The sequence below is a fragment of the Rhinolophus sinicus genome, linkage group LG02 (assembly GCF_036562045.2).
Source record: "Rhinolophus sinicus isolate RSC01 linkage group LG02, ASM3656204v1, whole genome shotgun sequence".
Taxonomy (NCBI): Eukaryota; Metazoa; Chordata; class Mammalia; order Chiroptera; family Rhinolophidae; genus Rhinolophus; species Rhinolophus sinicus.
The window spans coordinates 13061759-13081303 of NC_133752.1; the positions used below are offsets into that span (position 1 = coordinate 13061759).

General features: G+C 39.0%; 1 protein-coding gene across 5 annotated transcripts in view; it reads right to left on the minus strand.

The window, feature by feature from the left end:
* The window catches only part of KCNIP4 (potassium voltage-gated channel interacting protein 4), a 1022425-nt gene that overhangs the window by 35546 nt on the left and 967334 nt on the right, over positions 1-19545 (minus strand). The gene's annotated exons all lie outside the window — the stretch shown is intronic.

The window sequence follows — 19545 nt, forward strand, 5'->3', positions numbered from 1 at the left end:
TGGGCCTGCACATAATGAATTCCCACTTTTGTCCCATGGGTGGAGTTATTTGAGACTCCTGGATATTGATCTTGGGAACTCCACGAACTATTGACGTGGTGGGAACACAGGGCAAGACTGCCTCTCTGAGAGTAGATCGGGCCTTTTCTATAAAAGGAGCCGAAATCTAAAATGTTATTAGAAGGAATCTGCCTTGGTGCAGAAAGTGAGGACTAAACAAGTAGGTCTTAGACTGAGGTGTGGGTGAGACTTCCTCCACTCTTTGGAGTGCTAAGAACAGTCTGGCCAGGAATCTGAGGAGCAGAGAGACTCTTGGAACCTTGGAGACTGACAATCACGTAATAATCCAGCATCAAATCACACGTGGGATGCTAATTATACATTGAAGGTGAGGAAGTGATGAGCTCTGTTCTTTTGAGTAGTTTCTCATGAACAGTCCCCTCTTACCTGAGTTCCCTTGGGTCGGCTATCACAGTACCTCCAAACTACCTGGCAAATTCCCAGGATTCACTGGGGGAGAATCAGGGGTCCAGTAACTTCCTTGACTTTAGGGATGAATATCCTATGTACTTTAAATTTGACACTGTTCCTGAGATCCTCAATAATCACCTTTTGTGGTCTTTAAAGGTTCTCTTAACCCTTAAAATCATTGTCCATTCATGGATAAAATGGATTTATTAATTTGATCTTTATTCCAATGAACCAGATACTTATAACTGTAGTGTGCTTCACATGAGGTATTTTCTATTTTCTCATTCATTGATTCGAAAGGTAGGGACTCTGATACATAAACACAATTTAAAACAATAGTTTCAAGGTGAACTTGTGTGTAGAGAGCCTCTCAGTGTATATTTCTCCCACTCACTTGTTGTAATAAATCTATGACTTAGATATCTCCACTCACAGAGGCAGAACTGGAGGTTCTGTGCTAAAGAACTCAGCTGCTCAGCTAGCCACTGGGAGAGCTACAACATGGGCTTAGGACTTTCCAGGTCACCGTAAGTTCTGGATATATGAGCCCCGTGGAAATAATGACCCAAAGAACCTGAGGGAATTGGAGCAAAGAAATGACATGCAAAAACAAATGAGCAAAAAAGCAAGCAAACTGTGATGGTTAATTGTATGTGTCAAGCTGTCTGGCCCATGATGCCCAACTGTTTGATCAAACAATATTCTAGATGTTTCTGTGGGGTTATTTTTGGATAAGATTCACATGTAAATCAGTGAACTTTTGAGTAAAGCAGTTTCCTTCCCATAATGCAGGTGGACCTTATCTAATCAGTTCAAGACGTGCATAGAACAAAAGGCTGACCTCCACTGAGCAAGAGGGAAATCTCCAGAAGACTGCAGCTCTTTCTTGAGCCTCCAGCTTGTCTGCCCCTCCCCCTCGCCCCACACCAGAATTTGGACTGGTTAAGCCTACACAACAGTGAGAGCCAATTATTTAAAAGAAATCTCCTTCTGTGCATATACTCGTCTATTGGTTCCATGTTTGGGGGAGACTCCTGGCTAATACATAAACAAAAGAACAATCAATAGCTACAACTCCAGAAAGGAAAGAAGAGGGCGTGTATATAGCTAATCAGTCCAAAGTTTTGGCTAAAGAACTCTATCTAGTTGGCAGCTTCAGAACCAATTTCACAGTAAGTAGGCACTTTGTAGTTGGACCCTCTCACACATGGAAATTGTGATTCATGGGCTATTTAACTCAGAGCCATCTGCTTGGGATAGTGAGGAGAGGGCAAATAGATGGCCGTCTGCCATCAGGTAGCGAATTTGTGCAAGGTCAGAACGGGAAACCTGTCTCCGAGTTAGTGACTCTAGCAAGAGATGGCAAGTGAAGGGACATTGGCACTCAGCAAATTTGTCAGCTGCCTTTGGTCTCCTGAGGCATTTGACAAACATATCTTATAATATGAAATAAAATTTAGACATTGACTTTCGTATTTGTATTTGTTTGTTTTATCACATGTCTCTATATCAGACAAAAATCCTTCCTCTGCCATCTGAAAGTCCCTGGCCAAGTTTTATGGTGGTAAGTCTCACCAGCTTACATTAATTTGCATCTTCAACCAATATGTATTTTTTGTTTATTATTCTAGGAACTATTCTAGGAACTGGGGCATCAGCAATAAACAAGGCAAAGGTCTTGCCCTCATGGGGCTTACACCCAAATAGAAGAAGAAAGGTCAAAACAAGACAAAATATAACACAAATAACAATCCAGAGAGTGCGATATTTTATGTTTTCTAAAGAGTTGCTTTGGGAAACAAAAGCATTTGACTACCTTCACATGAGAAAAATTATCTCAATTCTATAAGACTCTAGTCATTTTAAAAATGGCACCAACGCTTTAGTCTCTAACTTTCTCCTCACCCCTTTTAGAGAGTGGTTTATCCACCAAAGTGGTAGCTCCATCTGTTCATCAAGAATGAAATTTGGCCTGGCCCAGTGTACAGCTAAGCGTACACAATAAACGCTGTGGCCTATATGAGGCAGGTTATGTCCTGCTGCTATAACAAGCAGGCCCCTAAATTGTAATACATTTAAAAGAATGTAGGATATTTCTTGCTCATCTAACAGACTTGGGTGGGTATGCAGATCCCCGGATGGTTCTTCTCCTCAGGGTCATTAAGGAACAGAGGTTAACCTGGCTGTCTTCAATGTGTGGCTCCTGATTCTCTGGGATTCTCTGGGATTCTCTGTGATTGTCTCATTCAGAAGGAGAAAAAGGGTATTTGAATATGGTACATGGGAGGTGTTTACGGGTCAGGTCTTGAAGTGGTAGGCACCATTTCCACTCTCACTGTGTTGGTTAGAAATCACTTAACAGGTCCATCCCAAACAATGAAAGTCTCGTGTGTCCAGGAAGAAGATATGAGCACATATTTGGTGACCTGCTAGCAATGTCTGTCTCGGAGTCTTATTTGAAATATACTCCAAATGTCTGTGCTCTGAAATGGTTCTCCTACTGAGACTTTACTGCAATTATCACTAAATCATGTAACATTATAAATTATTTTCTCCTGGTATCATTTTTAAATGATGATATTTTCAAGTCAACAAGTCCAACAAGGCTTAAACATCTCAGTATGCATTTGTTCATTAGGCTCTCTTCACTCTAAGAGGAAGGATCCCATAAGAAGGAGAGTTCCCAGGTTTAGGGAAAGTGAGGGAAGCCTCACTCATCTATACTTTGAGAAGAAACTACAACCTTCTGTAAGCCCTATGATTTCCATATTATATTGTCTAAAGACATTTTGTCTGATTATTAGCAAATGATTATTCTGCGAAAATGTGCTGTCTATAGAAAAAAATTAAAGCAAGTCAAAATTTGCAATAATTCTATCACTGTAAGACCATTTGTTTATTTATTTAAACATATATTAATATGCTCTACAAATAAAATAGGATAATACAAGAACATAGTATTTTTTTAAAATTTACAAAATATCTTGAATGTTTTCTAGGTCATGATTTTTAATGGCTGCATAATAATATATTCATTGAATTTACCATATTGTTGGACATTAAGGGGATTTCAGCATTTTTGTCTACATAGAAATAATGATGTAATTAATATTCCAGTGCATACATCTGTGGTTCTTTCTTTATGACTAATCCCAGGAGGAGAATCACAATACCAAAGGGTTTCAGCCATTTAAAGGCTCTTCCTATGCACAGTCACGTTGCTTTCCAGAGAGGCTCTTCCAACGTGTGCTACCACCACTCGTTTATGAAAAAGTGTCGCATGTAGAGGGGCTGCTGACCAGAATCACAAATGGATTTGAAATGCACCGAATCCCATGAATAAACAGCAATAATTTGCTTCCCTCATGAATCTACTTGTCATTCTGAAAATTGCCAGGGGACATCAAGGCATTTGAACAGGTGTCTCCAAGGGATAACATGACGTGCCTGTCTTCGTGTAGATAGGATGCTTTAATGCCTCTCTGTAGGACCGCGTTATCTAGTAACAACTGTTTATTGAGTGCATATTCAATGTCTTCTTACATAGATCACCTCTTCAATGGCTTTTACTAATCCTGAAAGGTAGGGACTATTTATACATGAAAAAAAGTGAAGCTCAGAGACATTAAAATTAAGTAACTTGTTGGAGTTACACAACAGTGTTTCACAGAGCCATCCATTTGTCCATTCTTTCAAGAAATAGTTATTCACACACGATGTGATATATAGGTGATGTATGACAGAATTGTATACCTGAAATCTATGTAATTTTACTAACAACTGTCACCCCAATAAACTTTAATTTTAAAAAAGAAATAGTTATTCAGTGCCTACTATGTATCAAGCGCTGCTCTGCACATGGAAGATATAGGAGTGAGTTTTTAAAAATTCCATTTTGCTTCTATGGAATTAAAGTTCAGTGAAATCAAACTCATACACTTCTGACTCCATTAATTGTAATGTTATCCTGTGTCTGGATTATCATCTGTTTTTCCATGGGAAGTGGCCTCCTGGTGAACCATCTGTGGAAATACTTCTTTGAAAGAAACACAATGTTTGTTTGCTCCCACAGACGCCCATCATGGCCATCCTGGAGAGAGCTACACGCAAAAATGAAGCCACTTCAATTAAAACTGGGGACATTGATTTAAATATACATATGATATGAACAGGATGCAATACACGTGGAATGAGATTTTCTCAGCACATAACTGCCGTACATTTGTCTGGTGGTGAAGAAATACTTGCCCTTTTGGGCCTTACAGATGTGTTCCCGGATGATCCTTTCAGTCTTCTCAGGTCATATCACGGTACCCGGGAGTGTCAAGATCAGGGGTAAACGTACAATGAATATTTTTCTATTGCTAATATCAATACTAACAACATAGTGATTTTCATAATGACACCATAATGATGGTGATGATGATGAAGGTAATACGTATGACCACTTTCTATGTTGCAAGCGTTGTGTTAAGCGCTTACACAGATGATTTCGTGTGGCTGGCATTACCTCCATTTCACAGAAGAGCAAACTGCCTTAGACAGAAGCTGTCCCTGTTCTCATAATTAGAAAATGGCAGTGCATAGTCTGTTGATCACAGAATCAGGAAACTTGCATGTTTAAGCAACTTTAGAGATATTTCAGTTCAATGGCTTCATTTTAAAGGTGGGGTGATTGAGGTTGAAGTTACAGGAATTGCCCATAAACCACACAGAGGGTTGCTGATGGCTTATCTTGTGTCCGGGTTTCCCGATATCTAGACTGATGCTTGGTTGCCACAAACACCTCCATGTCCATACAATTGCTGTTGTTCTGCCAGGGAGTATTTAGAATAACATAGTAAAATGCTTATGGTCCTGGGTTCTGGAGTTATTTTAAATAGAAAAACTGGATGGAACCCCTGCTTTCCACTTTAAAGCTGTGTGGCTTTAGATGAATTGTTTAATCTAAGAATCTAAGTCTCATTGTTCTCCTCTGCAAATGAGGATAAATATTGACATCAGAAGGATGTTATAAAAATTAATAAGATAATGCATGTTATATCTTACTCTCTTTGTGCATCATGTTTGCTCATTACATATTAGCTGTTAGTACAACAGCAATAATCTAGAATTTTGTAGGCAGAACTCCATTATACATAGAGTCATTGTAACATCAATGCAGCTATACCAGGGTTAAATTGTATTCATCAAAGCAGTTAAACCCAGTACAGTGCAGGTCTGATATAAAGCAATGAGCCTATAAAGCAGGTATGAGTTATGCCTGCTATTCTAGCATTATAAATTGAATTTACTCTACCTAATATCATCAGAGCTTACCCTCAAAGGCACGGGGATACTGCAATTGTAAAAGAGAGCTGAAAAGAATAAAGGCCACCGTGCTGGAAATAAATGTCAGTAGAAACCCAGGAGCCTTGTATTCATTAACTTAAAGGAAAGTTTCCCTTAGTAATACTGAAGTGAGTACATTGGAAATACTGTGCACCACGTAAAGGGCCTTGGAGAGAGATCCATGTATGCATAGGAAATTGCTAAAGAAATTATTTTTTTGAGTTGCATCATGAATCCTTATACTTTTACTTTGTAAGAAAGCTTTTCAGTATTTCCTTGAAAGTTGTCAGAATTCTGGTGGAATTCTCTAGAAGCAATTGCAGTGATATGCAAATCAGATGTATTCCCTCAATAATATTTGTCCACTTCACTGGCTGAAACCTCTTCCCACGAATCATCCTGTTCTAGTGTATGTCATCTCCTTAGGTTCAGTACTATTATTAAACATTTAGAAATACCTCTTCAGGACTCCAAAAAGGATTATGGTACAAAACTATCATGGGGAAAAGAACTGAAAGTCCTTGTGAAGTAAATAGTTTCTTGGGGACCCTTTTACAAGTATGATATCTACAGTGTCACATTTTCTAAGCATCCGTGTATTTTGTCATCTCTCACAACTACCCCTGTTGCTAAGGAGGGCATGTGGTTACTACATGGTAGTGGTTATGAGGTGCTGAAACTGAAAACCTGAGTTTCTACCAGCAGAAATGTCATTGCATCCATGTTTTTTCCAATGACTGTTCTTTCTGTTATTCTTCCTGACAAAGGAAGTAGACTGACACCTCCTTGAAAGGTAGCACAGGCAGGTTGTGGGCAGAACGACACAAAGAGAACACAACAACTGGGCACTCCGATCAGAGAAGAGAAAGATGGAGACACATATCACTACCCAAAGGGGAGCACCCATTTCTCTGGCAAAAATAGGTGGCAGGTAAGTTGGCCCTTCTTAGAGGAAGTTACCTTCTTGAACAGTACGATGGCTGGAGCAGACCATCCTGAAAGTGAGCTGTGCACAAGCTCGTAAGCAGACATCAGCGAGCATCCTGGACACTCACACGATCAAGCAGCAGTAACCCATGAGATACACCGAAAGGGACGAGGCAAGGAGAACTGATTCTATGTGTGGCAGTCTTTAGTGTGATTTATCAACAAGTTCTCCCTGCTTCTGAACACATGGGAAGACTGCATGTCATGGGTCCTTAATGGTTGGCTGTGACCACATGACAAACTCTGTCCAATGAATGGAAAGCAGAAGTGACACTGTGATTTATAATAATAATAATGTAAATATATATGTAAAATTATAATACTGGGGGTGCCAAAGCAATGTATACACATGACTTGCATTCATCTTTTCTTATTGGTATATATTGAGTATTACAATTTTAATACAGTTCTTTCCTGTCTTAAAATGTGTATACATTTTTTTTGGCACTGTGTGTGTGTGTGTGTCCATTTGGTTTCCGTCCCCATTTCTGGCACAGAGCTCCTCAAACCACTGGAATTCCCTAAGTGATGAGAGAGATAAAGGTATCTCTTGATATGTAAATGAGGTGACTTTTGGACCCCACCTAAGCATGTCCTACTGGTTACCAGGAGAACAAACCATGTGATTAGAGGGTTGGAATTTTCAGTTGCCCCCAACCCCCTCAAAGGGATAGGGCTGGCAGTTTAAATGAATCACCAATAATCAATAATTTAATCAATCACGCCTATGTAATGAAGCCTTCATAAAAACCAAACAGGATGGAGTTCAGAGAGCTTCTGGGTTGATGGACACATGGAGATTTGGGGAGAGTAGCCTGCTCTGAGAGGGCAGGGAAGCTCAGCACCTTTTTCTCTATTATTGCTCTATGCATCTCTTCCATTTGGATGTTCCTGAGTCGTATCTTTTATAATAAACCAGAAAAACTAGTGAGTAAATGAGTTTTCTGAATTCTGAGGGCGACTGCAGCAAATCAAATCCAAGGATGAGGTCATGGGAACCTCTCATCTATAGCTGGTCAGTGAGAAGTGCAGCAAATAACCTGGGCTTGTGATTGGCATCTGAAGTGGAGGACAGTCTTGTGGGATTGAGCCCTTAACTTGCAGAATCTGATGCTAATCTGGGTAGACAGTGTCAGAATTGAGTTGACTTGTAAGACACCCAGCTGGTGTCCCAGAATTGCTTGGTGAGGCGAGAACACTCTTTCCCCCATCCCCATTTGGAATTGTGATCAGAACCCATCTAGACACACACATTTTGGGGCTGCAGTATTTAATTGCTGATGCCAGACATGCCAGCGCTCTCTTCTCTTTCTGGCATGGCAATCATGTGTGAGATGGTGGCTGCTCCATCAGCAGGACCCTTGGAGTGATATCAAAGCACCTCTACTGACCAGAGATGAGCATGGAGTATGAATGAGAAATTTACCTTTCAACATTTGTAGCCACTGAGATTCTGTGTTTAAATAATATTGTCATTGATGCACCAGGAGAGGACAGAGAAGGCTTTCTTGCTTTGTCTGTATAACTAGGAAGTAGTTTTACTGGTTACAATGTGAGGAGATGTTTGAAATTCATCTGAGAGCATCACTGCACAAATAATAATGAATATGTTTCTTTATACTTAAGTGAATTTAATCATATATTATGAAGTTCTTATTTTGAGTATGAATCTAACTCTTTCTTAATCACTCGCTATTTTATGAAGTCATAATTTAAAACTACCTTCAAATTACCATTATGTATATTACATGGACACTATCTAATTATTATAGTTAAGATTCTGATGTCTGGATTGCCCCCAAATCAGATAAGAAATTGCCTTATAGAAGGATGCTTTGACAAGTTGTATTTTTGTCTGATCATGTTATATGCCACAGATACACCATAACTGTATATATTTAACATGTGGGAAAGACTGGCTTTTTATTTTCTTAATTTTCAAGATGTGAACATATCAAGCTGAGTTACAGTATAATTATTTCATAGCCAAGAGAGTTTTTCTTTTATCTTTTGAGATTTTCTTTTATGTATCCCAATAATTAGTTCATTAAAGTGTGAAAACAAAACAAAACAAAACAAAACCCCACCACCTCCAGCAAGGAAGATTTTCACAAGACAGATGAAGTGAATGCACTGATACAATAAAAATGATGGATGGAGTATTTCATTCCAGAGATCTGTAATTGGAAAGCATGACTGTCTTTACATATTATTCCACCCTGCTTAAAACCTAATCCAATTGGGAAAGCATAGGTTCTTTTAAATTAAATTTCCACTTCCCACTTCCCTCATTTGAAACCGAGGCTGCTCTGAAAAGCCACTCTCTTAGTAGCATGACATTTTAAAGACGACAAGGCGTTCTACAATTATAGAATTTACAAAATTTAAATGGCACAGTTCCACGACCTGGAATGCTGATGAAACTAGATTGTGTTTGCAGACTTCTCGGATCCGTTTAAACTTGGTAAATACCTTGAAGGCAGGGACCCATCTTTACAGAGCCCAGCTGTGTTCAGAAAAGATAATACAAAAAATGTTTATCCTGAATGGATAAGTACCCAACCAGTTCTTAGCTTTTAAAATATTAGGGCATAAACTTGCTCTGGAAGTTTCCTCGAAAACTTGTGTGTAAGTTTTTAAACTTCATGTACTCCCAAACAAGTTTTTTGTTTTTTTTTCCACCTTGTGATTCCCCTTTTCTTCTCTATCCAGTTGGACTATGGGAACATTTTGGATGCCTTGCGCTATGCTATTGAAAATCACCACTTTCTCTTACACGTGTCTCTGTCCTTGGTCACGCCCGAGACCAAGGAACCCTCATGAAGAACTTGTGAAGCCAACCTCTTGGTTCCACCCCAACTCTCACGGCTGCTCGTCATAAATGTGATCACAGAAATTAAGGGAGAATGCCAGGGTCAGGAGAGGACATTTCTTATGTCAATCCAAATTTTATAAATCTTGCTGTATTCAACAGTTGGGCTGTAAGAAGCTCATTTAAAAACAATAGGATTACAGTTTTTTATACCAGACCAAAACAAACAAACAAACAAACAATAGGATTAGCCCTTCAGTTTTCACAGCGTAAAAGCTGATCACTAAAGACACGAACAAGCTTTAAATTTCTGTTCTAATGTTTCCAGGTGTTTGAACCCTTAGCAAGTCAGTTATTCGCTCTTAGTGTTAGTTTCCTCATCTGTAAAATGACCTCTAGGAAATACTGACATCACAGGCAAGTAAAACAAATTAAAATTAAGATAGACAATGTATAAAAAGGCGAAAAAAAAAAAAAGAAACGTTAACAACTGGTTACAACTAGCATGTTGGGTATTTTGCTGCTTCCAAAATTTGCATTAAGAACCTTCTTCATTCTCTGAATATACTCCTTGGACCAAAGTGGTTAAACATGAATTTCAGATTGTTTGCAAACTTAATTGTCAGACTTCATACATTCACAAGTATATGAAACAATAGAACCTACTCACACTTGTATAGATACGAGGGTATTTTCACCACAACCGGCGACTATGCTACTCAGAGACCTAATTTAACTAGATTTGAAGAAATATATCCTGTGAAGGCTGTCTTCAGCAGTATATAGGGCTGCTGTGACGGAAAAATCAAATATTCTTTCCATGAAAGTCATGAATAGAATTCTACATGCTGAGTTGTGTCCTGTCCTTATTTATTTGTGCTGGATATCACCAAGATCTCGTCCCAAATTTTATGAATTAATTAGATCACATGTAGGTTGGAAAGCCATGAGACTAATGATGTTAAAAAACACACACAAAACGACTGAATAAAAAATTCTACTTATGGAATCATGCACTATTTCAATCAGCAAGCACAAAACACTAAGAAGATGAGACACATGTACACCCACAGACATCATTGTAAAAAGCTATCTTTTCCTGCAGCTTTGCAAACATCTTATTCTCAGTCTTATTTTTCTCACCTACTGAATGGGCTCTATTCTGGCTCTCTGCTGATCTCATTGTCCCCATTGTCCCCTGGCTTCTTACGTGAGAGCATACATTTTCCTCATTGTGGAAGCCCTTTTTAGTGATCGGTTTTCAGTTACTTATAGTCAAAATGTATCCTTAACACACAGAATAACACTCTTGCCATTTTATCACATCTCTCTACTAAGTGGGAAAATGAAAAGGAGTTCTCTTCATTGTTTGCTGACACATTTGGCGGGAGGTCTGTTGGACAAAGAAGTATAATTTAGAGATTACAGTGATACGTGTGCCTGTGCAGCTGATTTGATTACTCTGGGTGCAGATTTTTGAAAACGTGTTCTAAACTACATTCAAAGAAGCTTCGAGGGAGTGTGGGGGTTAGAGGATGAAGGAAAGTAACGTTTAATCATCATCACGGTCTGCCGGCCACCAAGCCAGGTTCCGTAGGAGATGCATGTTCTCGTGAACACGTAGAGGAGGTAGGTGTTTTATCCTACGATTTGTAAGAAATGAGCTCAGAGAGATTTAAGAAAACTCCCCAAGTTCAGACATATAGTAAGCAGTAGGGCTGCAATGTGAACCTCAGTTTGACTATATAAAGCCTTTACTATATCTTACTAAGCTGCCTCCATGCAAGGCAAGTGCAGTTACAGAAAAGAAAAATAAACTAATGGGGAACTATTATCCCAATATTTTTCAAACTCATTAATTCAACAAAAATGATCATTAATTATTTACGCAACAAATATTCCCAGACTGGCAAGCACCCGCTCCCCCATACCGTCTGTAGAGGAGCTAGGCATTATTTACATATTCACACAAATAAATGTCATATGAAAGCTCATGGGGAAAAACAGCATGAGAAACCTAACTGCTTTTCGTAAGGTAATTCACATGTCACAAATGAGGATCTCAAGTCCTCAGGCTAGTATTTGCTTTCGTGGGGAAGGTGTACGGCATGGTCAAAGCCAGCGCTATACGCATTTGATTACACATCCCTTTGCCTTCACTTTCTTATTTCCAGTTCTGAAAAAAGAATATTTTGTCCCTGTCTCAGCTATTTGCCTCTCAGAAAGCTCCCCTGTCAGGAGCAGCACTGAAGCTCGGCTCTAAGTCGAAGGAATGTGAATTCTGTTTCATTGAATCAGGTTTGTTGCAAATACTTGAGAAGTCTCCACCCTTTGCCCTGTAGCGTTCTTGAGAGATTCTCCTCTAATTAGCAAGAGTCACAAAAGCTGCCCGAGAGGACAGCTGTGCCTCCAACCGCAGTGCTTCCAGGCGGGATCCCATAGCTGCAGCGTTGCCTAAAAGGAGACCCAGAGCCTGGTTTCTCTGTCAGCGGCCGCAGGGCATTTCAATGGGCTCTTTGGAATTACAGGCACAGGACAGGCCGGCGCCGACGCTCTGTGTTATTACAACACTGAGGCACTAGGGGGCAGCGGTGCCCTCCACCTTAGCTAGAAAGTGGATTTCTAGTTCGCGCTCTGGTGGTTGTGCTTTCCTTAAACTTGGTGCAAGTCCGAGTAGATTTCTTTCCAGAAAGCTATTTTCCCTTTATGAAAGGTGACCGTGAGCTGCTGTTCTCAAGTTAGGTATATAAAGAAATTAACTATTTCAGAGAAAGGGACCTAGACACGACTATCTCCTCCATCCTGGATACGTATTACAGTTGGAATAAATCAGTTTAAGATTAAAAGCTCTTTTTTGGAAGTTGGGCCACCCTTAATTTTAGTCACTCAAAATCTGTAGGTTGCAGGTGGAAGGAAACAAGTAAATAAGCAAGAAAACAACAAAAATTCCAAAGTTTGAGTCTGAAAGGCTTACATCTTTTAAGCTCATGTGGCCTCTCGGGTCAGGCTGCTTGACTTTGCTTGCCTATATTACTGGGGAAAGTTCAAAAAATTTAAAACAGGACTAATGATAATACCTACCTTAGAGTCATTATAAGGTTTAAATAAAGATAACCCAAATACAATGTTTGCTGCCATGCCTGGCATTGACTGTGATGGGATTACTTCTATAATAGCAGAGGTGGTCATTATGAACCTGTTCACTTTTTGTTGTTTTTTTCACTTAATGGAGGACATTATATTTACCCATATTCAGTACTATTCAGTTGCAGAGGGCTTTTACAATCCTAAACCAATCTTCCATTTTCTTAGTTAGTTATTGTTCCAAATTGCAGCCTTTTGGGATTTGATTGCCTCTGGTTTAAACATCCACTCATATCACCAGTTTTGGGACTTTGAATAAGCTACTTAACTTCTGCAAGCATGGGTTTTCCCATCCTTCATTTATTCATCAAATATTTTTGAATATATATTATATGTCAGAGAGTGTAATAAGTGTTGGGTATAAAACAGTCAACAATACAGAGGAAGCTTCCTCATGAGGAGTTTAGTCCATCAAAGAAGGTACACATGAAGACCTGCACAGATAATCATTTAGCTAGAGTTAAGTGCTACCAAGGAAGTGTAGGAGACCAATCTAATTAACGACGGGTTCTAGGGAAGACTTCCCCAAGGAAATCACGTTTAAGTGACTTTTACACAGAGACCTGAAGGAGGAGTAGAAGTTAGGACGAGCTAGGGGACAGGCGAAGAGCATGTATAAACCTGGATGTGTTCAAGGAGTAAAGAGATGGCAAATGTGCCGAAAGGGATAGTCTCAGATCAAGTTAACTAATTCAAGGCTTGCTAGATATGTTCAAGATCTAGTCTTTACCATTCATGTGATGGGGATAATACACTTGTTTTATAGAACTCTAGAGAGAATAAGCAATGCTTTACATAAAGTGCCAGAAAAAGTCCCAATCACAATCTATAATATAGCCCTCTTTTCTTTTTGTCCCACCAGAGCTGAATTTCTAACTCTGGTATAGTAGTTACTCAATACATAATTATGTACCATCTACTCTGTATCAGGATCTCTGCTGAAGAAAAAGAAGGAAAAAATAACAGACTTGGTCTTGCCCCTAGTGGAATCTTTCCACTAGTCAGCTATTATGTTCTTTGTGTGTGTGGATTTATTTCAGCTGAACAAGAGTTTCAACATAGCTGGGAATTAAAGTCTCTTGCTCGCACCTCCCAAAACTGGAAAAGAAAAAAAAAAAAAATCAAACATGCAGAATAAACTCACATTGCTGTGGATTATAATGTCAATAACTCAGGATTACTAATTTGTAAGTAGGATTTAATTCTAAATTTTTCTTTGCTTTAGCTAATGATTGACAATAATAATGATGAGAAGTTCTACAATGCATACCTGTACATGATGCATTCGACTAGCATGGGTCTCTGTACTCACTATTGGAAATGCTACTAAGGCCTCCGTGGTATTATTTGAGGAGCTAGCATCTCTGTGGAGGGCTGGAAGACTGGCAAGCTAGTTGATGTAGCTTATGTCTGTGTGGATGTGTTTACCCTGAAAATAGAAATAGTCTGACTCTTTTTCTCTGCTTATCTGTTTTAACATATTAAATATTTATTTATTTATTTATTTATTTATTTATTTAACATAGAAAAATCTTGAGTCCTCAAAAAAGTTCCAGGCATAAGGAAAGAGCTATCAAAATGACAAAAACTTCACCGCTTTCACTCTTCATTCACATCTGTATATTTTTCATTATTAGAGCTCATGGATATTCAAGAAATTTATTTGCCAATACGGTGAAGGCATTATTTTAATCAGCAAGAGATTCTCTTTCAAACTCTAGTTACATAAGTTTGTGATCCAAATTTTTACTCTCTTAGTGAGGTATAAAGCTATAGGCTTTATGTTCTTGCCACATAATGAAGGAAAAAACAATGCATGTTTTCTTTAGTATCTCACAGATAGTTTCATTTTCTGGTTCAGCAGCTGTTAACCTTAGAGATGAGTGTTTAGATTTAAATTAAGGTAGCTTTGCCTCACATTTTCTCTGTTTCTTGTTATTTTTGCTGGTAGATGAGAAGTCTGAGTGGTTTGGCCTGCATATAACCTCTCAAAACATTCCAGACATCTTTTGCTTTTTAATAGTCCAGAATGCCTAGTATGACAAGGAACATTTCCTCTGGTAGTGACAATACTCGGTTGAAAAAGAACATTTTTGTTTTTTCCCCCAGAGAATGGGAATGCCTATATTTTATCTATTGTTTCTAATTACACTTTCATTCCCACAGCTAATGTTGTCCCCCTTTAAGAATCATTTCCTTGATTCTACCCTAAGAAAATGATTTGTGACATCTTTCCATAAATATATCAAACACTGTGCCAGGCGCTGTAAGTGAATTAACCCAGCTCATCATTTCACAGTAAAAAAACAACCAAGTATTATTATAGTATATAAATTAATCGATAGGAGCACAGTTATTTCCATGTTTTATGATTTCTCCATTTTGTAAACATTATAATCACGAATGAATGGAGGCATCATTTCTTAAGATCAGAATACAGGCAAAGAAATAGACTTTCTTCTGGATGGTGTGAAGGAATGCAGGTTGTGGCAAAGAGGTACAGAGATGGATATTTTTTGAGAAATTGAACTTTGAAGTATCTGATGGGCATTCATGGGAAGATGGAGAGTCAATAACAGGAATGAGTCTGGGGTTCCGATAAGATCTCAGGTATAAACCTAATCTCAGAGCTATAGGTTTGTGTTCCTTTAGCACAAAGCTATAGAGATCTCTCAAGGAAAATATAGCCTGGGGGGAAAATCAGGGAGATGAACGCATAGCCTTGGGGAATTACAACATTTAAGGGATGGGAATAGGATAAGTGGTCCATGAAGAAGACCACAGAGGAGTAGTCAGTGACATATAAGGAGAAGCGATAGATTGTGATATCAAAGGAACGAAGGAAGAAGAGACACTCAAGGAGCTCATGGCTTCCAGTCAGACTCAGCAGAAAGCTTAATTACATACAGAGAGGTCATGAGGATGAAGGGTTAAAATCCTAGACTCTGAAACTAGGCTGTGTGGGCTTAAATCCAGTCTCTGTTATTCACATTAGCTGCATTGTCTTGGTCAGTATTTGTCAAACTTTAGACCGATCCTTGGCTTACATTTTGCACTAAATACGTTTACTAAATTTAAACCAAGCAATTAATTATGTCAAGACTGGAAAGTATTCAGTAGATTTACAAAGGAAAGGTAGTTTCTCTCTCTCTCTCTCTCACACACACACACACACACACACACACACACACACACACCAGGAAAGAAACACTGGGGAAACTTGAATAAGATCAATGGGTAGCATAATGTCAACATCCTGATTGTGACAGTGTTACTATAGTTTTACAAAATGTCTTAACTATTACATTGTTTTATACACCTGAAACTAATAAAAAAAATGTCATTATTAGGAGAAGAGCGTGCATGGGGACCTCTTTGCATTATTTCTTACAGATGCATGCAAATCCACAGTTAACAAAGGGGTTAATCAAATAGTAAAAGAAAAAAACAACACACCAACACATTAATAACCATGAAAAAAAAGCCTTAACCTAAGAAAGACGAGTTTGATGACATGGTAGGGATGGAAGCCAATATCTGGGGCTTGAGTTGGGGGTGAGGGATTAGAAGCTGAATTTAGACCATTCTTTTAGGAATTTTATAAGAAGAGTATAAGAATGAAATTTTCCACTACTTACAGAAGACTGTGTATGCATGTAAAGTTGTTGTTTGTGATGGTTTGGAGTAAGCATGCATTCTTCTGCACTTTGTTCCATTTGAAAGAGACTTGAGTAGATTTAGAGAATATAAGGAAGCAGCCAGGAGAGAGATTGGTTGGGGGGAAATTAGAGATATAGGGTAAAGAGGGAGCAAGATATCAGAGGGAATGGGATTGAAAACACAGGGGAAATGGAACCTCATTTTTTCTCTTATACTGGAAAGAATGAGTCATTATAAATATGAATCAAGTACCAACTATACACTTGACACTATTCTAGGAGTTGCAGATGTGGTAGTGATTGAAGAAGACAGACAAAGCCCCTCCATCCATTGCTCTCTGTGAGAGAACAGATGTTTCTGTGATGCATTTATGGATGCAATCAGGAGCACTTTGCAGGATGTATAGGTATCTAACTGTAGCTAAGGATAGATGGAGAGACATTTGGTCATGGGAAAGTAACGGGACTATCACATTGTGTATGAAAATTGTGAATTTAGTAGTGATTATTACGCATTCTGTTTTTTCTCTTTTCAGCAAGTAATAAAGGAGTGAAGAGAGATTACTGGCTAACTCTAGAGTTAGCTCTTTGCCACATGAATGCTAGGCAAGCACAAACAAACAAACAAACAAACCCCCCAAAAAAGACATCGATACCCTAATCACTGGAAACTAGGAATATTGCCTTATATTTTGCAGATGTAATTAATTTAAGGATCATGAAATGGGGAGATTATCCTGTATCATCCAGGTGGGCCCTACGTGCCATCACAAGTGTCCTTATAAGAGAGAGGTAGACATATTTGGTAAACATGCAGAGGAAGAGCCAATGTGAAGATGAAGCAAGAGAGTATTGAAGATGCTGGTCTTAAAAATCGGAGTGATACAGTCTGTAGGGTAGATGTTGAGGAAAATTTGCCTTCATTGGTTGATGTGAGCTTTTGTCTATTAGCTTTTATTTGTTCCTGTGTGTGAGGTGATTTCTGTACTAAGATCAGGGGTTGGGTAAATTCCCCCTTTGGTCGCATTCTCCCGAGCAAGGGAGATATGATATGATATTTGCTTTCTGTGCCTCATTCTCCCGATCAGGGGAGACATGAGATGAGGTCACTTTTCTGCATTTTCTGTTTGTGTTGTGAGGTGATGGCTAGCTTAGGGTTAAAGAAATTCTTGATCAGGGGTTGAGAGAATTCCCTCTGTTCTGTCTGTTTCACCCACATCAGCAGATGAAGTGAAGAAGTAGCTAAGTTATATCAGGACAACGTGACAGGCATGTTGCCAGGCTTTGGAAGACCTTGGGCTGATGGGCTTTACTTTCTGTCATTAGCACATTCTATTAATTGCCTTTGTCTTTTGCATATTGCAAGAACAGTAGACATTGCTTTTCTGGATGAATTGGCCTTTCAGCCGGATGGGCAGCATTCATGTCAGTAACTGCTGGACCCTCCCGGAACTGGCCATTCCCTGAGAGGAGAGGCAGGAACATAAACCTTGGCTCTGGGGCGCATCTAAAGAGATATGTAAGACAGACCTCAGGTGGATTGATATTGATTGATTGCTGTTTCAAGAAATTGCTATTCAGAAGATTTGCTGTTTCAGGACTGCTTTTCATGATGGGATTGTTTCAGAGTAAGAGATCAGAACTTGCCTCAATGGACAACAGAGACTTCTTTTGTTGGTGAATTGTCATCATTCTAGCATCTTTGGGAACTTGTATGCAACTTGCAGCTTGTAGTATCAGAAGACTTCCTAACTTGCAACAACAAAAACAACAACAACACCAACAGCAGCAGTAGTCTTGGGAACTAGCAAACAATGGTGCGGGAGACGCCTGAGGTTCTCTCAGCTACAGACCTGGCAAGGTTTTGATTTATGACTTTTCCAGTGCCGTTCCCCACCCTGGCTTGGTGAGCTTTTGGCATCTACTGTAATAGTTACTATCCTATAAAGCTTATTCCTGTTTTTGGATACTCCTTACTGATGATATTTGTGTATTTAGCCAAGTGATTTTTGATCAATAGTAAACATATGTTGGGATATCTTAAACGTATATTTATGTGTACTCCTTTGACATGACATTGTTATCAATGTATATAGTTTAGTCTTAAGCATCTTTACTTGCTCTCATTAGCACATTCTATTAATTGCCTTTGTCTTTTGCATATTGCTAAATAAATTGATATAGATATTGATAAATAAATTAATTAGCCCCACTCTAGCATGTATCCCCCCACCCCTTTTCCTTCCCCCTGCTTGTCATTACACAGTCACAAGCCACAGAACCATGGCTCCCACCAGAAGCTGGAAGAGGCAGAGAACAGACTTTCTCCTGAATCGTCTGGAGAGCATCGCCCTACCAACACCTTGATTTTGGCAAAGTGCTATTGATTTCAGACTTTTGGCATCCAGATTGTGAGAGAAAAACATTTATTGTTTTAGGCTACCCAGTTTGTGGTATTTTGTTACAGCAGCCCTAGGAAATTCATAAAGGTATAGTCACAGAACAAGAGTAAGAAAGTAGGAATGGTCATGAGGTGTTTCAGGTGATGGAACCATACAGTCTAGATTAACATGGAATTGGTGAAATGAAGGAAGGGCTAGTGTAACAAAGTTCTGGTTTATAAAATCAATGGACAGGATGTAGTGGTAGATAGGGCCCCAGACAGTTGGAACGGACGGAAAGTTGTTGTTGAATGGGTGAGACTAATTTAAGATTTTATGAGTTGAGCACTTTCAGGTAATGATGAAATTCAAGTTACACTGATCAGAGTGAAAAGTGGAGTGGAAAAGAAAATAATAGCATTTAAAAAATTAAGAAATGCTAAAACTCTGGTGGGTGACTGCTGGGTCATCTTCATGGATATTCTCAGGCCAGTGAATCACTTAGATTTTTAAGTCAGAGACTAAAGTCTTGAGTGAGTATGAGTGACTCTGCAGGTGACAGCATGAGATACCCTAATTCTGCCTTTCTGTGATTCTGTTCTGTTTTATTCTCTTATTTGCTTTAGGAAGTGCCAATCCCCATTTTATATGACACTAGTGGGGCTCTCAATCCCAGTACCCACGATTTACCCTGGTCACAGGGCTGAGTCAATGTTGTAGGCTTGTCCAAAGACAATTCTCCATCCCCCAGGTCACAATG